The 21,017-nt window shown below is 35.9% G+C and overlaps 1 long non-coding RNA gene across 1 annotated transcript in view; it reads right to left on the reverse strand.

The window, feature by feature from the left end:
- LOC102160780 overlaps window positions 1–21,017 on the reverse strand; it is a 40,950-nt gene that overhangs the window by 13,150 nt on the left and 6,783 nt on the right. Inside the window, exon 4 of the long non-coding RNA XR_002345106.1 lies at window positions 20,370–20,522. This is a non-coding gene — a long non-coding RNA (uncharacterized LOC102160780). The remainder of the gene's footprint in view (window positions 1–20,369; window positions 20,523–21,017) is intronic.

Raw genomic sequence — 21,017 nt, forward strand, 5'->3', positions numbered from 1 at the left:
CTCCCAATCATCACACTCTCTCCCCTTCCCCCTTGGCAACCACAAGTCTATTCTCCAAGTCCATGATTTTCTTTTCTGTGGAGAGGTTCCTATGTGCCATATATTAGATTCCAGATGTAAGTGATATCATACGATATTTGTCTTTCTCTTTCTGAATTATTTCAGTCAGGATGAGAGTCTCCAGTTCCATCCATGTTGTCAAAAATGGTATTGTTTTGTTCTTTTTTATGGCCAGATAGTATTCATTGTGTATATATACCACATCTTCCTAATAAAATCATCTATCAGTGGACATTTGGGTTGATTCCATGTCTTGGCTATTGTGAATAGTGCTGCAATGATCATGCGCGTGCATGTGTATTTTTTAAGTAGAATTTTGTCTGGATATATGCCCAAGAGTGGGATTGCTGGTCATATGGTAGTTCTATGTATGGTTTCTAAGATACCTCCATACTGTTCTCCATAGTTGCTGTACCAGTTTACATTCCCACCAATAGTGCAGGAGGGTTCCCTTTTCTCCACACCCCCTCCAGCATTTGTTATTTGTCTACTTCTTAATGATGGCCATTCTGACTGGTGTAAGGTGGTATCTCATGGTAGTTTTGACTTGCATTTCTCTAATATCAGTGATGTTGAGCATTGCTTCAAGTGCTTGTTGGCCATGTATATCTTCCTTGGAGAAATGTCTATTCAGGCCTTTTGCCCATTTTTCAATTGGGTTGTTGGCTTTTTTGCTATTGAGTTGTATAAGTTGTTTGTATATTTTAGAGATTAAGCCCTTATCTGTTGCATTGTTTGACACTATTTTCTCCCATTCTGTAAGTTGTCTTTTTGTTTTCTTTTTGGATTCCTTTGCTGAGCAAAAGCTTGTCAGTTTGATTAGGTCCCACTGGTTTATATTTGCTTTGATTTCTGTTGCTTTGGGAGACTGACCTGAGAAAACATTTGTCAGGTTGATGTCGAGAATGTTTTGCTTATGTTCTCTTCCAGGAGTTTGATGGTATCTTGTCTTATATTTAAATCTTTAAGCCATTTTGAGTTTATTTTTGTGCATGGTGTTAGGGTGTGTTCTAGTTTCATTGATTTCCATGTAGCTGTCCAGGTTTCCCAGCAGTACTTGCTGAATAAACTGTCTTTTTCCCTTTTTCTATTCTTGCCTCCTTTGTCAAAGATTAATTGACCATAGGTGTCAGGGTTTACTTCTGCATTTTCTATTCTGTTCCATTTGTCTGTATGTCTGTTTTGGTACCAGTACCACATTGTCTTAATGATTGTGGTTTTGTAATATTGCCTGGGTGAGAGATGCCTCCTGCTTGGTTTTTGTTTCTCAGGATTGCTTTGGCAATTCTGGGTCTTTTGTGCTTCCATATAAATTTTTGGATTGTTTGTTATAGTTCTGTGCAAAATGTCATGAGTAATTTGATAGGGATTGCATTGAATCTGTATATTGCTTTGCATAGTGTGGCCATTTTTACATTAATTTTTCCAACCCAGGAGGATGGAATATCTTTCCATTTCTTTACAGCTTCTTTAATTTCCTTAATTAATGTTTTATACTTCTCGGCGTATAAGTCCTTTACCTCCTTCGTCAGGTGTATACCCAGGTATTTGATTTTTTGGGGTGCAATTTTAAAGATATTGTATTTCTGTATTCCTTTTCTAATATTTCATTGTTAGTATATAGAAATGCAATTGATTTCTGAATGTTAATCTTATATCCTGCTACTTTGCTAAAGAAAGGTCAAAACCCCATGATCATCTCAATCGATGCAGAAGAAGCATTTGACAAAGTCCAACATCTACTCATGATAAAAACTCTTACCAAAGTGCGTATAGAGGGAACATTCCTTAACATAATCAAAGCCATTTATGACAAACCCACAGCAAATGTAATACTCAATGGAGAAAAGCTGAAAGCCTTCCCACTAAAATCTGGAACAAGGCAAGGATGCCCACTCTCACCACTGTTATTCAACATAGTATTGGAATACCTAGCCACAGCAATCAGACAAAGAAAAGAAATACAAGCTATCCAAATTGGAAGAGAAGAGGTAAAACTGTCACTGTATGCATATGACATGATAAAGAAAACCCTAAGGACTCAACCCAAAAAATACTTGAACTGATCAAATGGTAATTCTATTTTTAGTTTCTAAGGAATCTTCATACTGTTTTCCATAAGGTTTACACCAATTTACATTCCCACCAACAGTGTAATAGGGTTCTCTTTTCTCCACACCCTCTCCAGCATTTATTGATTATAGACTTTTTGATGATGGCCATTCTGTCCTGTGTAAGGTGGTACCTCATAGTGGTTTTAATTTGAATTTATCTAATAATTAGTGATGTTGAACATATTTTCATGTGTTTTTTGGCCATCTGTATGTCTTCTCTGGAGAATTGTCTGTTTATATCGTCTGCCCATTTTTTTGATGAGGTTGTTTGTCTTTTTGCTATTGCACTGCAGAAGTATTTATAAATTTTGGAGCTTAATCCCTTGTAAGTTGCTTCAGTTGAAAATATTTTCTCCCATTCTGTGGGTTGTCTTTTTGTTTTGTTTAGGATTTCCTTTTCTGTGCAGAAATTTTAGGTTTAATTAAGTCCCATTTGTTTATTTTTGTTTTTATTATCATTACTCTAGGAGGTGGATCTCCTAGTAATATCTAGAAGATATTACTATGGTTTATGTAGCAGAGTGTTTGGCGTATGTTTTCCTCTAAGAGTTTTATAGTATCTGGGCTTATATTTAGGTCTTTAATCCATTTTGAGTTTATTTTTGTATGGTGTTAGGAAGTGTTCTAATTTCATTCTTTTCCATGTGGCTGTCCAGTTTTCCAAGCACCACTTATTTGAAGGGATTATCTTTTCTCCATTGTTTATTCTTACCTCTTTTGTCATAGATTGACTGTAGGTGCATGGGTTTAATTCTGGGCTTTCTATCCTGTTCCACTGACCTATATTTCTTTGTACCAGTACCATACAGTTTTGATGACTGTTGCTTTGTAGTATAGTCTGAAGTCTGGGAGCCTGATTCCTCCAGCTCCATTTGTCTTTCTCAGGATGGCTTTGGCTATTCTGGGTCTTTTGAGCTTCCAAACAAACTTTAAACTATTTTTTTGAGTTCTGTGAAAAATGTCCTTGGTTATTTGATAGGAATTGCATTGAATCTGTAGATTGCCTTGGGTAGTATAGTCATTTTGATAATATTGACTCTTCCAATCCAAGAGCATGGTATGTCTTTCCATCTATTTGTGTCATTTTGGATTTCTTTCATCAGTGTCTTATAGTTTTCAGACTACAGGTCTTTTGTCTCTTAAGGTAGGTTTATTCCTAGGTATTTTATTCTTTTGGATGTGATGGTAAATGGGATTGTTTCCCTAATTTCTCTTTCTGATCTTTCATTGTTAGTATACAGAAATGCAGTCAATTTCTGTGTATTGATTTTGTATCCTGCAACTTTGCCAAATTCACTCATGAGCGCTAATCATTTTCTGGTAGCACTTCAGGATTTTGTAGGTATGTTATCTGCAAGCAGTGAATGTTTTACTTCTTCCTTTCCAATTTGGATTCCTTTTATTTCTTTTACTTCTCCGATTGCTGTGGCTAGGACTTCTAAAATGCTGTTGAATAGTAGTGGCTAGAGTGGACATCCTTGTCTTGTTCCTGATCTCAGCAGGAATTCTTTCAGCTTTTCACCATTGAGAATGATGTTTGTTGTGGATTTGTCATATATGGCCTTTATTATATTGAGGTAGGGTACCTCTATGCTCATTTTCTGAAGGTTTTTTTTTTTAAATCAGAAATGGGTGTTGGATTTTGTCAAAGTCTTTTTCTGCATCTGTTGAGAGAATATATATATATATATATTTTTTTTTCAGTTTGTTAATGTGGCATATCACACAGATTGATTTTCGGATATTGAAGAATCCTTGCATCCCTGGAATAAATCCCACTTGATTGTGAGGTACAAGCCTTTTAATGTATTGTTGGATTCGGTTTGCTCATATTTTGTTGAGGATTTCTGCATCTATGTTCATCAGTGATATTGGCCCATTTCTTTTTTTTTTTTTTTTTTTGTGGTGTCTTTGGTTTTGGTATCCTGGTGATGATGGCCTTATAGAATGAGTTTGGGAGTGTTTCTTCCTCTGAATTTTTTTTGGAATATTTTCAGAAGGATAGGTGTTAGCTCTTCTCTAAATGTTTGATAAAATTCACCAGTGAGGGCATCTGGTCGTAGACTTTTGTTTGATGGAAGTTTCTAAATCACGGTTTCAATTTCAGTACTTGTGATTGGTCCATTTATGTTTTATGTTTTGTCTTGGTTTAGTCTTGGAAGACTGTACATTTTTAAGAATTTGTTCATTTCTTCTATGTTGTCTATTTTATTGGCATATATTGCTTGTGTAGTCCCTTAATAGCCTTTGTATTTCTGTGATGTCCATTGTAACTTCTCCTTTTTCATTTCTAATTTTATTGTTTTGAGTCTTCTGTCTTTTTTTTTTTTTGATAAGACTGGCTAAGGGTTTATCAATTTTGTTGATCTTTTCAAACCAGGTTTTAGTTTCATTGATCTTTTCTATGGTCTTCTTTGTTTGTATTTCATTTATTTCTGTTCTGTTATTTGTGATTTCTTTCCTTCTGCTAACTTTATGTCTTGTTTGTTTTCTCTCTAGCTGCTTTAGATGTAAAGTTATGTTATTTATTTGAGATTTTTTTATTTCCCAAAATAGGCATGTATTTCTATTAATTTCCCTCTTAGCTTTTGCTGCATACCATACATTTTGGAGTGTTGTGTCTTTGTTGTCATTTGTTCTAGGTATTTTTAAATTTCCTCTTAGATTTCTTCAGTGAACCATTGGTTGTTTAGTAGCATGTTGTTTAGTCTCCACGTGTTTGTGTTTTTTGCATTTTTTTTCTTGTTGTTGATTTCAAGTTGTATGGCATTGTTGGTCTCTTAATTGCAAGTGCATCTCCAAGTGTCCTGCATTTGTACCCTCCTCTTCTCAAGATTTTTGAATTTGGTAGCATATTTACATGTGGATGATTTCCTACTTTTACTGTATATAGGCCTTTACTGGTGATCCTTGTCATTTGTGTTTTTTTTTTTCCTGGTTGTGGCCTTTTCCTTTCTGCCTAAAGAAGTTCCTTTGGTATTTGTTGTAAAGCTGGTTTAGTGTTGCTGAATTCTCCTAGGGTTGCTTGTTTGTAAAGCTTTTTATTTCTCCTTCAAATCTGAATGAAAGGCTTGCTGGGTAAAGTAATCTTGGTTGGAGGTTTTTTCTTTCATATCTTTAAGTATATTGTGCCACTCCCTTCTGGCCTACAGAGTTTCTGCTGAAAAATCTACCAATAACCTTATCAGGGTTCTCTTGTATGTTATTTGTTTCTTTTCCCTAGCTGATTTCAATTTTTTTGTGTGTTTAATTTTGGTCAGTTTGATTAAAATGTGTTGTGAGGTGTTCCTCTTTGGGTTTATTTTATAAGGTACTCATTGTGCTTCCTGGATCTGAGTGAGTAGCTCCTTTCCCATGTTAGGGAAGTTTTCAGCTATTATCTCTTCTAATATTTTTTCTGTCCCTTTTTATCTCTCTTCTCCTTCTGGCACCCCTATCATATAGATGTTGGTGCATTTAACATTGTCCCAGAATTCTCTTCTACTGTTTTCTTTTCAATCTTTTTTTCTATTTCCTGTTCCACATCAAGTGATTTCCACTAGTCTGTCTTCCACCTTGCTTATTCATTCTACTGCCACCTGTATTTTGCTGTTGGTTGCTTCTAATGAATTTATTTCAGTTATTGTATTTTGTATTTTTGCTTGCTTACACTTTAAATCTTGCATTTATTTGCTCAATGTTTGCTGAAATTTATCAGTCTTTGTCTCCAGTTTATTTCCAATGCCTTGAATCATCTTCACTATCCTCAGTCTCAAGACTTTTTCCTGGAGGATGATAATCTCCAGTTCACTTAGCTGTTTTTCTGTTTTTTTTTCTTGCTCCCTTATCTGAGTTATAGTTCTCTGCCTTTTTACTTTGTATAGACTTTTGATGTGGTCTCCTTTTTTCAGACATTAGAGTTGCATCCTCTCTTACTTCTGATGTCTGCCCCCCTCATGGCTGAAGGTGGTTCAGGGGCTTGCTGTAGGCTTCCTGATGGGAGGGACTAATGCCTGCTCACTGGTAGGTGGAGCTGATTCTTATCCCTCTCGGAGGTGGGGCTTTGTCTCTGGATGAGATTAGAGGTGATTGTCATGTCTGGGGGCAGTCTTTTTACTGACAGGTGGGGCTGTGATCCCACCTGGATTATTGTTTGGCCTGGACCTTCTCAGTGTTGATGGGTGGGGCCAGGGTTTCCCAAAATGGCCACCTCCGGAGGTACACATGCTGATGAATATTCCAGGGAAATTTGCCTTCAATGTCCTTCCCCCACAATGAGCCACAGTCACCCCATTCTCCCACATCTTCCAAGAACTTAAGTCAGGTTTGACTCAGATTGCTATGGAGCCTCTGCTTGGCCCTGGAACCCAGTGCACATGAAATCCTGTGTGTGCCTTTCAAGAATGGGGTCTCAGTTTCCCCCAGTCCTATGGAGTTCTTATGTGCAAGCCCAAGTGTCCTTCAATGTCAGATGCTCTGTGGGCTCCTTCTCCCAATGCCTGATCCCTGGGTGTGGAGATCTGATGTGGGGCTCAGAATTAGGTGGGTATGGGGTTGCTTATATCACATAATCGCCCCTCCTACTGTCCTGATGTGGCCTCCTCTTTGTCTTCTGGAGTATGATATATATTTTTTTTTGTCTTTTTCTTTTTTTTTTTTTTTTGTTGTTGTTGCCATTTCTTGGGCCGCTCCTGCGGCATATGGAGGTTCCCAGGCTAGGGGTCAAATTGGAGCTGTAGCCACAGGCCTATGCCAGAGCCACAGCAATGTGGGATCCGAGCCGCGTCTGCAACCTACACCACAGCTCACGGCAATGCCGGATCGTTAACCCACTGAGCAAGGGCAGGGACCGAACCCGCAACCTCATGGTTCCTAGTCGGATTCGTTAACCACTGCGCCACAACGGGAACTCCTGATATATATTTTTTTTTGAAAGTTTACAATCCATTTGGTTGAAGGTTGTTCAGCATTTGGTTGTAATTTTGTTGTTTTTATGACAGAAGGTGAGCTCCAGTCCTTCTACTCTGCCATCTTAATCCTATTCCCCAACTTGTATTTTAAAGAAGGGAGAAGGTGAGAGGAATATTTTATAGAGTGAAATATTTTGGAGCCAATCACAATACAAAGCACAATTACAGATATATGCTCATTCGTTCAACCATAATGTATTACTGTTAAATGTTATTTGAGATTACAGGCTGGAAAATAATGTCTCTCTCTCTTTTTGAGACCAGTTTGATAAGTACATACACATCACATAGGCATACACTTTCATTTCCAAAGTTCTGATACTTTCACTAATTGTTGATATTTGTAAGTTAAAATTTGATATCATTTTTACTTTGAATGTTATAAAAGTAAATGTAACTAGGAAAATGTAATAAAGTCAAGCCATTTAAAACACTTCTATTCATTATCCAATTGGAAATAGTATTTGGGGTGGATAAGCAATGAGGTTCTGCTATACTTATTTTTTTAGCTCCTTTATCAAAACCTACCCCTTTCTATCATTTTAGACAGTATGTTAACAGTTCTCATTGCATTATGTTTTGCTAGTAGAAATAATTACATAACCACAGCAATTTTAGAAGGCACCTTCTTTCCATAAGTCTAAGAATTCCATAAACAATACCTTTATAAAAACTCTTTTAAGGCACCCTATATGTAGTGATTATGGAGATATGTCTTTTCATCTTGATGGAATATTTTTTACTCTCTTATTAACTCTAGAATGATTTGACAAAACAAGGGAGGTATGTAAATCTCAGAATTACAACATACGGTTTAAAATAAAATGTTTTTCAATTTGAATAGAAATGCTAAAAAATAAATACCTCTTTCCTCCAAAAAAATTAAAGGAAAAAATTTTCTCAGCAATGTTCTCTTGCATGACTTCTGCCTTCTGCATTCACACCCTCTTTCCTCTTCATCTTATAAAATGATACTTGTTCTGAATTGTTGGATGATAACTAATGAGAAGTTGTCATTAAACTAATTTTAAGTTTGCATCATTATCCTCCATCATGTTTCATCACAAGTGACTAGATATTGTTCCCTGTGCTATACAGCATTTTAATGATCTTAAAGCATAAAGATTTTAAAGATATCATCCCAAGATATCTTCTCAGAAAGCCCAAGATGAAGAGCTTATCTCAAAAAGATTCTTGTGAAGGTAGCATGTCCAATGGAATGAACCTCAATAAAATTCACAGGAAACTCAAAGTTTTAAAGAGAACTGTGGAAGCAAAAACACTGCTACAACAGTTGGACTGAAAGGGACCAAGACAATACAAAATGAAAATGGGTCTAAAAATGGCTTTCTTTAGAAGTTCTACAAGGAGGAAGCTGCCTGAGAAAACTACTAAGCTACAAACACAGGTCACTGCTTATGAAAATGATAGAATAAAGAGATCAGAGGATAGAACAAAGGAGAATTGCTCCCATGGTTAGGACTAAGTTCTAATCAAAGAGCAGGCATCAGGCTGTATTTCGTAAGTGCTATGGGCCACTGTGCCTCTCATTTTCCATTTCTGAATGAGAGTCTTTAGCAGTTTACCAGAATGTTGTGTGTGTGGGTGGGTGGTAGACAACTTGGCCCTTTATTTCCCAAGTTTTAGTAGTGAGAGGACTGTACTCAAGGGGCTAAACTCTAGAAACAACACCCAGGTACTCATCCCTATCTGTACCTGATGAAGATGGTATGATCTGGGACTCAAGCCTGAACCTGACACCCTAAAAACTGAGACTTGTGGGAGAACTGGATATGGATAAGTGTATTATTCATGTAGATGGAATTAAAACATTGTGACCAGTGAGTAAATAATGCTGGTTTTTAAACATAAACATAAGTTTTAAAAAATTCATCCCATAAAAAGGTATGATATGGGGTAAGCTTAAGTGGCTTCCTCCTAATGAACAGAATGTGGTGAAAGTGATGTTGTGAGAACTGCAAGGCTAGGTTAGAAAAGACAATATGGCTTCTGCCTGGCCCTTAACCTTGGAACCCAGAACCCTGGCTTGTGAGGAAGCTCAGGCCACAAAGAGAGCTCAGGGATTCAGGGCAGGTGTGCCACCTGCCTGCCCCAACCAAAGTTCCAGAAACCACCAACACCAACAGTCAGACATGTGAGTGAAGAGACCTTAATGTGATTCCAGCCCATGGCCTTTGAGCTGCCCCAGCTGAAGCTGAGGGGAACAGAGGCCAAATGTCCTGGCCATGTTCTTCCCAAGTATAAACTGTGGACAAAATACACATTTTTAACTTAATCCACTAAACTTTGGAAAGTTTGTTAGAGAAAAACAGATAAACAAGAAAGTGGATGAAAAAAAGATAATAAGAAACATAACTATAGTAGAAACTGGTTTTCTATATACTGTAATTTAATAAATGCTGAGATTAACTTCTTAATAATAATACTGAAGAGAGGAAGCAGATAACTAGAAAAAATACTTAAGAACTACTGAGGAGGAAGTTTTTTTAGTCCTTTCAAATTACAACTTCTTATAAGAAGGCATGTATACCACCTTAAAATTTTCCCTCAGTTTTGAGGATGGGGAAACCTGGTAAGCAAGGAGACACATGATTTGAAGCATAGTAACTGAAAAACAACTAGAAATAACCAAAATCAGTTTAATAACCAAAATCAGACTTTTTAAACCTCATTTTAATTAACTGAAATTCTAGAGTTAGGCAGCTTTGAGTATTAATCTAGCACTCATCCTTCATTTTCCTTTCCTCAGAGAATAAACAAAACTCTGTGGAAGCATTTTTAATTTCCTTGGTAGTAAAACAAATGTAGTGATCTTTGGCAGTATATTTAAGTTATTAAATACATTCTTCCCTTTACTTTACTAAAAGCTTGTCCTTATTGGGAGATAAGACTATCTAATCTTATATTGTACCACAATGCTTACCCATATCACACAAATAGGCTTTGACATTGTGAAATAAAAATTATTAATTCATTATTTGTCTCTGGTAAATTATTGATTGTTACCTGATTTTTCCACCATACCTGTAACATTTGGAAGTTCCTTGGCCTGGGATTGAACTTGTGTCACAGCAGCTACCTGAGCTGCTGCAGTGACAATGCTGGATGCTTAACCTGCTGTGCCACAAGGGAATTCTGAATATTATCTGATTTTTAACAGCTTATTATTGAAAATTTTTCTTTGGATGGGATGAAATATTTCTTCCACTAATTATGTATTAAGCTATAAAGTACAGTTATGCATCTCTTCCTCTTTAAGTAAAAGGTGGTGGCTACAAAGAGCTGTAGATTCTGAGAGCAGAATCTATGCCAAGAACAAGATCAGCACCAGTGCTTACACAAGACCAAATCAAACAAGGATTTGTGAATTGCATGATGGGTTAGAGATACTTCCAAAGAGGAAAGCTGACAGCCCAGAGTTAATCTTCTTTTCCAGATGGTGAAACTTATGGATGACTCTATGAATTATAATGAATTAAACATAATAGAGTACATAGTAGACTGAGGCAGCAGATCCTGTGACCAGGATTTGATGGAAACTGCAGTGAAGTGGGAGGCACTGGGTGAGAGACTAAAGGTTGGACTGGAGGGGACAAAAGAAGTGGACTTTATCTTTGCGAGCCTATCTTCTATCACATCATGGAGTCAGCAAGGCATAAGGTGGCCAAAGTTTCTTTAGAAGCAGAAATCTCCACAGCAGTATTTAAAAACGGTCCACTACATTGACTTTTTTATCATTACATAAAATAGCTGGTAACAGGCAGGATGATTGGGAAAGAGTTTTCATAAAATCTGACTTAGTACTGGCAGAGAATAGACATACAAATCAATGCATTGCCACCGAGGCGCTAAAGAGAACCCCTTGCATTTACAGTCAATTAACTGACAAATATTTTAATATTAACAAATGGAACTGGGACAACTGGATATCCACACACAAAAGAATGAAATGAAACCTCTACCTCATACCATATGTAAAAAGATGTGGTATATATACACAATGGAATACTACTCAGCCATAAAAAAGAATAAAATAATGCTATTTGCAGCAACATGTATGGAACTAAGACTCTCATACTAAGTGAAGTAAGTCAGAAAGACAGATGCCACATGATCTCATTTATATCTGGAATCTAATATACAGCACAAGTGAAAAGCAAATCAGGGACAAAGAGAACAGACTTGTGACTAGACATAGTTGCCGAAGGGGAGGGGGAGAGAATGGGATGGATTGGGAACTTGGGGTTAATAGATGCAGACTATTGCCTTTGGAATGGATAGGCAATGAGATCCTGCTGTGTAGCACTGGGAACTACGTCTAGTCACTTATGATGGAGCATGAAAATGTGAGAAAAAAGATTGTATACTTGTATGTGTAACTGGGTCACCATGCTGTATAGTAGAAAATTGACAGAACACTGTAAACCAGCTATAATGAAAAAAATAAAAAAATAACTCAAAATGCAAGAGCAATAACAACAAAATTCTTTAGAAGAAAACAGGTGTATTATTTTCATGACTGGTTTGACAATTGTTTTTCAGATATGACACCAAAAGACAAAAAATAGATTAACTGAACTAGAAGAATTCTGTGCTTCAAATGATATCAAAAAGGTGAAAAGGCAAGCTCCTGAATGAAAGAAAACATTGGAAAATCCTGTATCTAGTAAAAAATTGGTGTCTGGGATGCAAAAAGAACTCTTACAATTCAATAACAAAAGGCAAATCCAATTTAAAATGGGCAAAAACTTGAATAGCCAGTTCTTCAAAGAAGATACACAACTGGATAATAAGCACATGAATAGATAGATCCTCAACATTATTAGTCATCAGAAAAATGCAGATCAAAACCACAATGAGAGGCCACTTTACGCCTACTAGGGTGGCTATAATAAAAAAGACAGGGGAATGGTAAGTGTTGACAGGCATGTATAGTAATTGAAATGCTGACACGATAAAAATGTAAAATGGTTCAGCCACTTTGGAAAACAGTAGAGTGGTTCCTCAAAAGGCTACCATGTGCTATGGCAATTCCAGTCATAAGTATATTCCCAAGTGAAATGAAAACATTTTCACACCGAAACTTGGACATAAATGTTCACACTGGCATTATTAACAAGAGTCCAAAAGTGGAAACATCCAAAGGTCCATCAACCGATAAATAAATAAATAAAATGTGGTATGTATATAAAATGGAATAATACTCAGCAATAAAAAGAAATGAAGTAAAGATACATGCTACAAAATAGATTAACTTGAAAATATGCTAAATGAAAGAAGGCAGTCACAAAAGACTCCACATTGTTTGATTCTATTGATATATGTTTAGAAAAGGCAAATCCTAGTTTAGAGATGAGGAGAGTAGTGATTCCCTAGGACTGTAAAGAGTAGGGGAGGGGAAACTGGCACAAAGGTATAGGGTTTCTTTTCAGGGTGATGAAAATGTTCCAAAATTTATTGTGGTGATAACTGCATAACTTTGAAAATACTAAAAGTCACTGAACTGTATAATTTAACGGAATGTTTTATATTTCCCTGAGGCTGTCACCAAAGAACAGTTGATGCTCTGGAGTCAGTAACAGTGTGCTGTTCAACTTCAGATCACTGGTCAGGGTTCAAGACATAAGCGAGTCAACAGTGTGCCCTTTTGAATAGGAAAAACCTGGCTTTTTTACTCATATTAAATCTATAAAATTAATATGAAAAGCTGTGTTTCACTGCTCAAACACTGAGTCATTTGTATTTCCCCACATTAAGTGATTTTGGGGTCCCAAAACTGATTAAAAATTACCCTGTTTTAGCATATTTATCTGAATATCCATTTCAGTTTGATTGGTTTTCAAATCACCATGGAAACTAAGCTCTCCATTTTCATATTCTTGTTGTCATTTCTAAGAGTTTATTAAATCTATAGAAATGTATAGAATAAGTCAAGTTCTTTAAGAGTAAAGAGTAATTACTTAAACAGATATATGTTCTACCATATAACATAAACCTATAAACCATGATCCTTTCTCATTTCTTCTAACATTGTTTGAAAGTATAATAACTCAATTATAATTTCAGATAAATAATATGAAGAATTTTATAAACATATATGGTAGGTAAAGTGTTAATATATGTACATATATATTACATTTTCATAGAGTTCTTATAAATGTTATTTTTAATATCCATTTTTAGTATGTTAATATGAAACACTAACTTATTATCTTATTAAATGTTGGCAATAAATCAGAGATCAGTATTCAAGGTGAAGAAGAAGCACGTACTTATGTATGAATGTTTTGAAAAGATACATTACATTTTGGTTAGGTACTGATTACAGCCTATAAAAAGAAAATAAAGTACACACAGAAAACATCAAGGCATTTACTCAACACAGAAAAAAGAAGAGAGAAAAATCTTTGGAGTCTGAATTGAGGGGCAAAAAAAAAAAAACCAGAAGAAAGTAGTCAGCAGAGAGAGAATGTGTAACAGTTTCCTTAAGACGGTTTTAAGAGATCTAGAAATCTTTGCTGGTATAATGTTAGCAAAATGCAAAACAACAAAGAGAAAGTTAAATGAGAGAATAATATTGAAGAGAATCAGGAAACAACCCTAAGTATAATCAACCCTCGGAATCCACAGAGGGGGTTTGAAGACCACTGCATACACTGTGGATACCAAAATCCACAGATGCTCAAGTCTTTTCTATAAAATGGTGTGGTATTTGCATATACTCTGCATATCCTCTTCCATACACATTAAATCTTCTCTAGATCACTTCTAATGTCAAACACAATGTAAATACTATGCAAATAGCTGCCATTTTGAGGGCAACCCAAGGTTTGCTTTTTGAACTATCTGGAATTTTTTTTCTGAGGTTGGTTGAATCCAGGGGTGCTGAGGGTGAACTGTACTCAGCAAATAAATAGAAAGGAAGCCATGTGGGGGCTTAAAAGATGCACAGACATTGGGAAAACTTTTTTTTTTCTGAGTGGTCAAAACATGATCACTAATTTTATTATTCTTTAAGTCATATATATATATATATATATTAATTTATTTATAACTCAAAACAGCAGAAAGAAAATATAAGCCAAACTGAGATAATCTTTGATGCTATTAAACATGATGCAGATAGGTTTTTAGATATTAAAATACTTGAATGCTGAAGGGGGAAGAACACTGCTAAAAGAAGGAAGGATTAACAAAACGAGCAAAGATACCATGCAGAAATAAAAATTCAAGGTAGACAATGAAGAGTAGAGTGACTATATGCAACAGTTTCTGCCATGATTATTTTAGAAATCATTAAAGAGTAAATGTACTGCATTCAAAAAAGTTTCAGACTGTGCTTTGAGTTTCCAAAGTCACTTTTAAATAGGATGATTTCTTTAATTATGAAAAACATATAAAATGAGTTTGTTTTTGGGTTTTAGCAATATAAAATTATAGTTAATTATAGTTGAAATTATAGTTAAATCAATGAATTAATAGTTGAAATGATCTGAAATATTAAAATCTTACCCAGTAAGCTCTTTTTGCAATTTATCATTTTTCTTCATTTCTTGATCTAAACTAGTTTCCAGAGAGCGGTTTAACTTAGTAAGTTTCTTTAATCATTCCTTTCTATCCTCAGACTTTGAAAAAAAATTAAGCAAAATTGTTTTTTAAAACCTAGAGACTGGAGTTCCTGTTGTGGCTCAGTTGTAACGAACCTGACTAGGATCTGTGAGAATGCGGGTTCAATCCCTGGCCTTGCTCAGTTGGTCAGGGATCTAGCGTTGCAGTGAGCTGTGGTGTAGGCCTGCAGCTGTAGCTCCAATTCAACCCCTGGCCTGGGAACTGCATATGCCTTGGGTGCGGCCCTAAAAAACAAAAACAAAACAAACAAACCAAACCAAACCCAAACACCTAGAGTTTCATTATTCTTTCTTAAAATTTTTATTTCTTGGCATTCCCACTGTGGTTAAGGATCTAGTGTTGTCTCTGCAGAGGTGGATTTGATCCCCAACCTGGTGGAGTGGGTTAAGGATCTGGCATTGCTGTGGCTGTGGTGTAGGTGGTAGCTGTAGCTTGGATTGGATCCCTGGCTCCCTGGCTTGGAAACTTCCATATGCCACCAATGCGACCAAAATATATACATATTTTTCATGAGTTCATGAGTAATATGTGTTCACAGTGAAACATAGTTTATAAACTTAATGCCGTAAGTACAGATTTCAAAAATAATGACTTTTCTTAAAACAACTTAAACTGATTTTTCATTTTCATCATTTTTCTGGAATTTAAATTGTCAAAATTTATTTGTTAAAAACAGAGGTTTTTACACATAAAATACTAAGTGTTAATGAAAATATTTTTTAAAGAGTGGCTACATTTACAATTTACTTTCTAAAGATGCCTTAGAAACATTTTCATCCATAGTTCGAGATACTCCAGGTTTTGTTTACCATATCTTACTAAAGTCACCTTTGAAAAATTCCCACACAATTCCCGTTGCTTTTTTTTTGTCTTTTTAGGGCCATGCCCCTGGCATGTGATAGTTCCCAGGCTAGGGGTAAAATCAGAGCTGTAACTGCCAGCCTGCACCATAGCTACAGCCATAGTCATGCCAGATCTGGTCCGAGCCCCATCTGTGACCTACACCACATCTCATGGCAACATGGGATACTTAACCCACTGAGGCCGGGGACTGAACCCTCATCCTCATGGATATTACTTGGGTTCTTTACCACTAAACCATGACTGGAATTCCATTACATTTTATTATGATCACGTGGCTATGGGATGAGATACATTCTCTGTAAGTATTCCTGTATACGTTTCAGTTTCTCCTTTTCTTTTTTCTTTTTTTGGCTGGGCCAGCAGCATGTGGAAGTGTCTGGGCCAGTGACTGACCCTGGGCCCAGCTACAACCCAAGCCTCTGCAATGACAGTGCTGGATCCTTAACCTGCTGCAGCACAAGAGAACTCCCCTCCTTTTCTATTAGCTATTTTTCTCTTTAAAGTTTGTCTTCTCTATACAATACATAAGAATATAATTTTCTTGATTCATGTAGCTTTTTATTTTTCTCCCTTTCTGTCATATTCTAACATTCTTTAATGCATGGTCTCATCCACAGATTTATATTCTCAATTATTATCTTCTACACAAAAATATGGTTTTTTGGGGACTGTTCCCATGGTATATGGAAGTTTTCAGACAAGGAATCAAAACTGTGCCACAGAAGCAACACAAGATACTGGATCCTTAAACTGATGTGCCAAAAGAGAACTCCCTAAAATCTGATTATCAATCTTGTAATTTCACTAATAGATTTTTGTAGGTCATCAATGACTTTTTCTTTATTTTCTTAGCCTGCTTTACTTCTCAGCAGCAACTAGTAATCTGGAAACACCCTTCTCTAAGCCCCTTTCATGTCTAAATTTCAGTAATCCTTGATATTCAGTCCTAAATGTTTCTATACTGTTTTTTTTTCTTAATGGCTGCCCCTGTGGCATACAGAAGTTCCCAGGCTAGGCAGTGACTCAGACTTGCAGTTTAGACCTGCACCAGAGCCATGGCAACACTGGATCCTTGACACACTGAGCAAGGCTGTATCCTCATGGATACTAGTTGGGTTCTTGACCCTCTGAGCCACAATGGGAGTTCTTGCACAATCTTTTTAATTAAAATCATCCTACAAAAATCACTAATTTTATGAACTCAGTGAATGTCCTCTATAAAGGAATTACACTATTTGTAGAAGTAGTATCATTATAAATATAAAAAATACTTTTTATTAATGAGATTTTTCATGTTTTCTGAAATATCCTTAAATATTGCTAATAAAGAAATTAAAATTCCTTTTAAGTATGACAGAAACTAAAAGACTGTCTTGCCACACTTGTATTTAACATCTATCTCTGAAGCTGTTCAATTATGCCCACTTGCTTTTTATTCATCACTTTTAACTTGGCATTTTCAAGTTCAAGCCTAAAATGTGTATTTGAAAATCATTGTTCTCACACATAGATTTTTAAAATACCACACAGTTTGTAAACTAACATCTGCAGGTTCAATCTTATAAGTTCTAAAATTTTGAAAAGTAGATGATCTGGCAATTGTGCCATTTTTTCTAGTTGTGTTCTGTGAATAATGGGGCAAATTTAGAAATAATGGGGAAAAACTGTGCATTTCAAAATGCCCCAAAACTGAAATTTTTAACCAGCTTCACATGGATATATTATTTATTATCATTCCTGATTGAATTCTTATACTATACTGCTTATCTGCTTTATACTTATACTCAAGTTATTCTCTGTGCCACTCTGTTGTACTTTTGCATGTGATCCTGTGTCTTCTCAGTTATTTCATGGCCTCTATATGTAGTTCTTGTGCTTCTTGCAAGTAAAATAAACAAAATTTTGTTTTACCTACTGATAATCTATGACAGATACACCTGTTTTTTTTCTTTTATCTGCATATTGTTTATAGCTAATTTTTGTGCCATAAGAACAGAGCTGAGTTATTATAATGGAGACCTCATGGCTCACAAGGCCTTAAATATTTGCCCTCTGGTCCCACACCAGTTATCGACCTCTCCTCTAGTAGTAAAACACATTATTTGTGCTTTAAATTATATCTTATCAAATAAAATACAAATTTATAAATTGGTCACGCAGGGAAAGACAGAGAATTACCTTACAGTAAACATTTACATTTTTGTCTTCCAAGCTCCACATCAGCTATAACATTAAATATCCACATATGTGAGTGGCCATGGTTATTCCAGTGATTATGAAAGTTAATACTGCTTTTGAAGACAATTAGAGGTCTCATGAACTAGTTAGAGAGACACTGTCTACACAGCAGCCAGAACACGTGGTGCTCAGTCCCAGTCCCATCCATTATTAGCTGTGTGTCCTTTAGCAGATTGCTTAAATTTTCTGTCTCAGTTTCCCCATCTGTAAAATGGAGATCATACTAGCATCTATCTCACTCAGATGTTGGGAAGATTAAATGTACTTAGAAGATTAGGTGGCACATAGGAAGTGCTAAGTGTTTGCAATTAGCATTATTACTATTGCTATAGTGTGTGTTCTAAACAATTTAGTACTTAGGCAGATGGCATGCCAATGGACTTGGTCTTCTATACAAGTCACACAGAAATCATTCTTCATACCACTGAAAGTGGCACTAAGTGGGCAGAATGAGGCCCAGAATATATGCCCAGTACTTAAACTACTTAGAAAGACTTACACGTATTCCACCAACCAACTAATACCTCTTCCACTTATAATAATTTGTAACTTGCTTCCTCTCTGTAGTACTCAGTGGGCAGTGAGCATGGACTACAATGCAAATAGCACCTTCTGGATTGAGTAGTACAGGACTTACACGACCATTAGAGGAAACGTTCGTTAATCCACTGGCATGGATGTTACCCTACTGTTAAGTCAAATTTCTGAATCAATTTATTCCCAGTGACAGCTCATGTCCAGCTGCTCTGGCAAGTACTCAGATAAAAAAATTAAGGTTATGTGGTATGGAAATCAGAAAAGCTACCACAGGAGCTTTGCAGTTGGTGAAATTCTATCAATCTTTAAATCCCAGTTTTGGCTGCATAATGAAGGAAGGCAAATTAGATTTTTTTCCATAGTGAGGGAAAAAAATGAGCATTTAATGGAAAAATAATTCTCCATTGATTAAGTGATTTAAATTTCATATTTAATTGCTTAAAGAACAGTTTAGTAAAAGTTTTATTATATCTTATCTCCACGAAGTAATTATTGGTACATCGTAAAGTACTTAATCTTATCCTAGTTCCTGTTAAGCTAAAATATTTTCAATTTATGCGAGGACAGGTGCCATGCATACCACTTAATATGCCCTGAAAGACAAATTTATACTTAGACAAGATTATTTCTCATGAAAAAAAATTTTTAAGTGTAAAATGAAGGTCTAAAGTATTCTGCACAGACCAGATAACAAGGGCTGGAGAGAATAGGGTCAATGACGGGAAGAACAGTCAGAGAAAGCTTCGTGTAGACAGAGATACTGGGAGCAGGTCCAAATAAATGGAACATTAGGCTAGAGGAAAAGAAACTGAAAAGACAGAAAAGACAGCAGGAACAAAGGCCAAGAACAGGTGAAATCAGCCAATTAACTCAGGATCAAATCCAACAGCAGGGAAATTATAAAAACAGGTCTATACCGTAACTTGAATGTTCACAGCAGCATTACTTACAGCTGTGGAAAGAACACAAAGACCCATCAACTGATGAATGGATCAATGTTTTAATGGAGTGTTGTTCCACAATGAACAGAAATGGAAGTGCTGATAATGGGCTATAACATAGATACCTCAAATACTTTGTCAAATAGAAAAAGCTAATCATAAAGGACCACATACCATGTGATTCCATTTTTATGAAACACCCAGAATCAGCACATCTATGGAGACAGAAGTTAGCCTGGTGGTTGCCTGGGGTTGAAGGAGATGGGGGGCTGTGGGCAATCACTAAGGGAGAGAGGGTTTCTTTCTGTGGTGATGGAAGTGTTCTAAAATTGATTGTGGGGATAGCTGCATAACTCTCTAAAATAGGAGATATGGAATTATAAATTTTAAATGGGTGAATTATAGATATATCAATTATATCTTGATAAAGTTTTTTTTTTTAAAAACTCCAATGGAAGGATCTAGTTAATTTTCTTAATTCTCTATTTGGTTTCACATACTATACAAGATCTGAATATGTCCATGCTTCTAAAATATAGATCAAATGAAAAGAAAATAAAGGCAAAGCCTAACTCCGACTGGTTTATAGAATGACCCCTCTGGACAAATTAATCTAAAATCCATGAAATAAATATACAAAGATTCCAAACCCTTTCACCAAAGTGAAGATGAGAAATGACAATTTTCTGGAACATTCCATTAAACATGACCCTCTGCTTTCATCTGGCTTGTCTCATCATGGTGATAGAGATATTACTAAAAAATTGCTTAATAGAAAAAACAGTCTCTCAGCTTCTCTGAGGAATGACAAATCATTCTCTACTTTCCCAAGGGGAAATAGCTTACCAACAGTCGAATAAAAGAGTTTAAGAAATAAGTGCATTATAAAGATAATAAAAATGTAACCAAATGATTGCAATGAAATACAAAAGAAAGCTGTCCATGAAAATTAGTATCTTAGAACACTTTGTTATACATTAACTGTTGACATTAACATTTAACAATTTCATACATACTTGACTTATGATTTGACGTAATTTCTTCTTTAAATCCCATGCCTCATCTTCTAAGTTAGCACAATAACGTGACATGACCTTCAGTGATTCCTCTGACATGGACTGCTTTTTTAGGGTATCTGTCAGTTCTTATTGAAGTTGTCTCACAACTGCCTGAAAAGATAGTGTCACTGATTTTATAAATCACATTATTTCTTATGTTAATAACAGATTCAACATATATACTTGTAAAACTCACCACAGACATCAATTCATCTTTCCTTCATGTGCACATCTTCTAGCTCACTGAATTTGGTTAAAGATACAGAAGGTGTTACCCTTCTGCCTCATTGCCATTAAGTTACTTAAAAACAGATTCAGCCCTGCTAACCACTCCCCCACCCCCACCAATGAATTTGCAGAGCTTTATCACTTCCTGAAATGTCATAAAGAAGTTGATGTGAAAAAAAAAAAGAAAAAGAATAAAGGTGTTCTTTTGTGGCACATCAGGTTAAGGATCCATTGTTGTTACTGTAGAGGCTTGGGTCACTTCTGTGGTGCGGGTTGGATCCCTGGCCCAGGAACTTCCACATGCAGCGGGTACAGCCCACCTCCCTCCAAAAAACAAAAAACAAGAAAAAAAGAAGAAAAAGAAAAAAATGGGCGTAT

Source organism: Sus scrofa, chromosome 6, assembly GCF_000003025.6.
Source record: "Sus scrofa isolate TJ Tabasco breed Duroc chromosome 6, Sscrofa11.1, whole genome shotgun sequence".
Taxonomy (NCBI): domain Eukaryota; kingdom Metazoa; phylum Chordata; class Mammalia; order Artiodactyla; family Suidae; genus Sus; species Sus scrofa.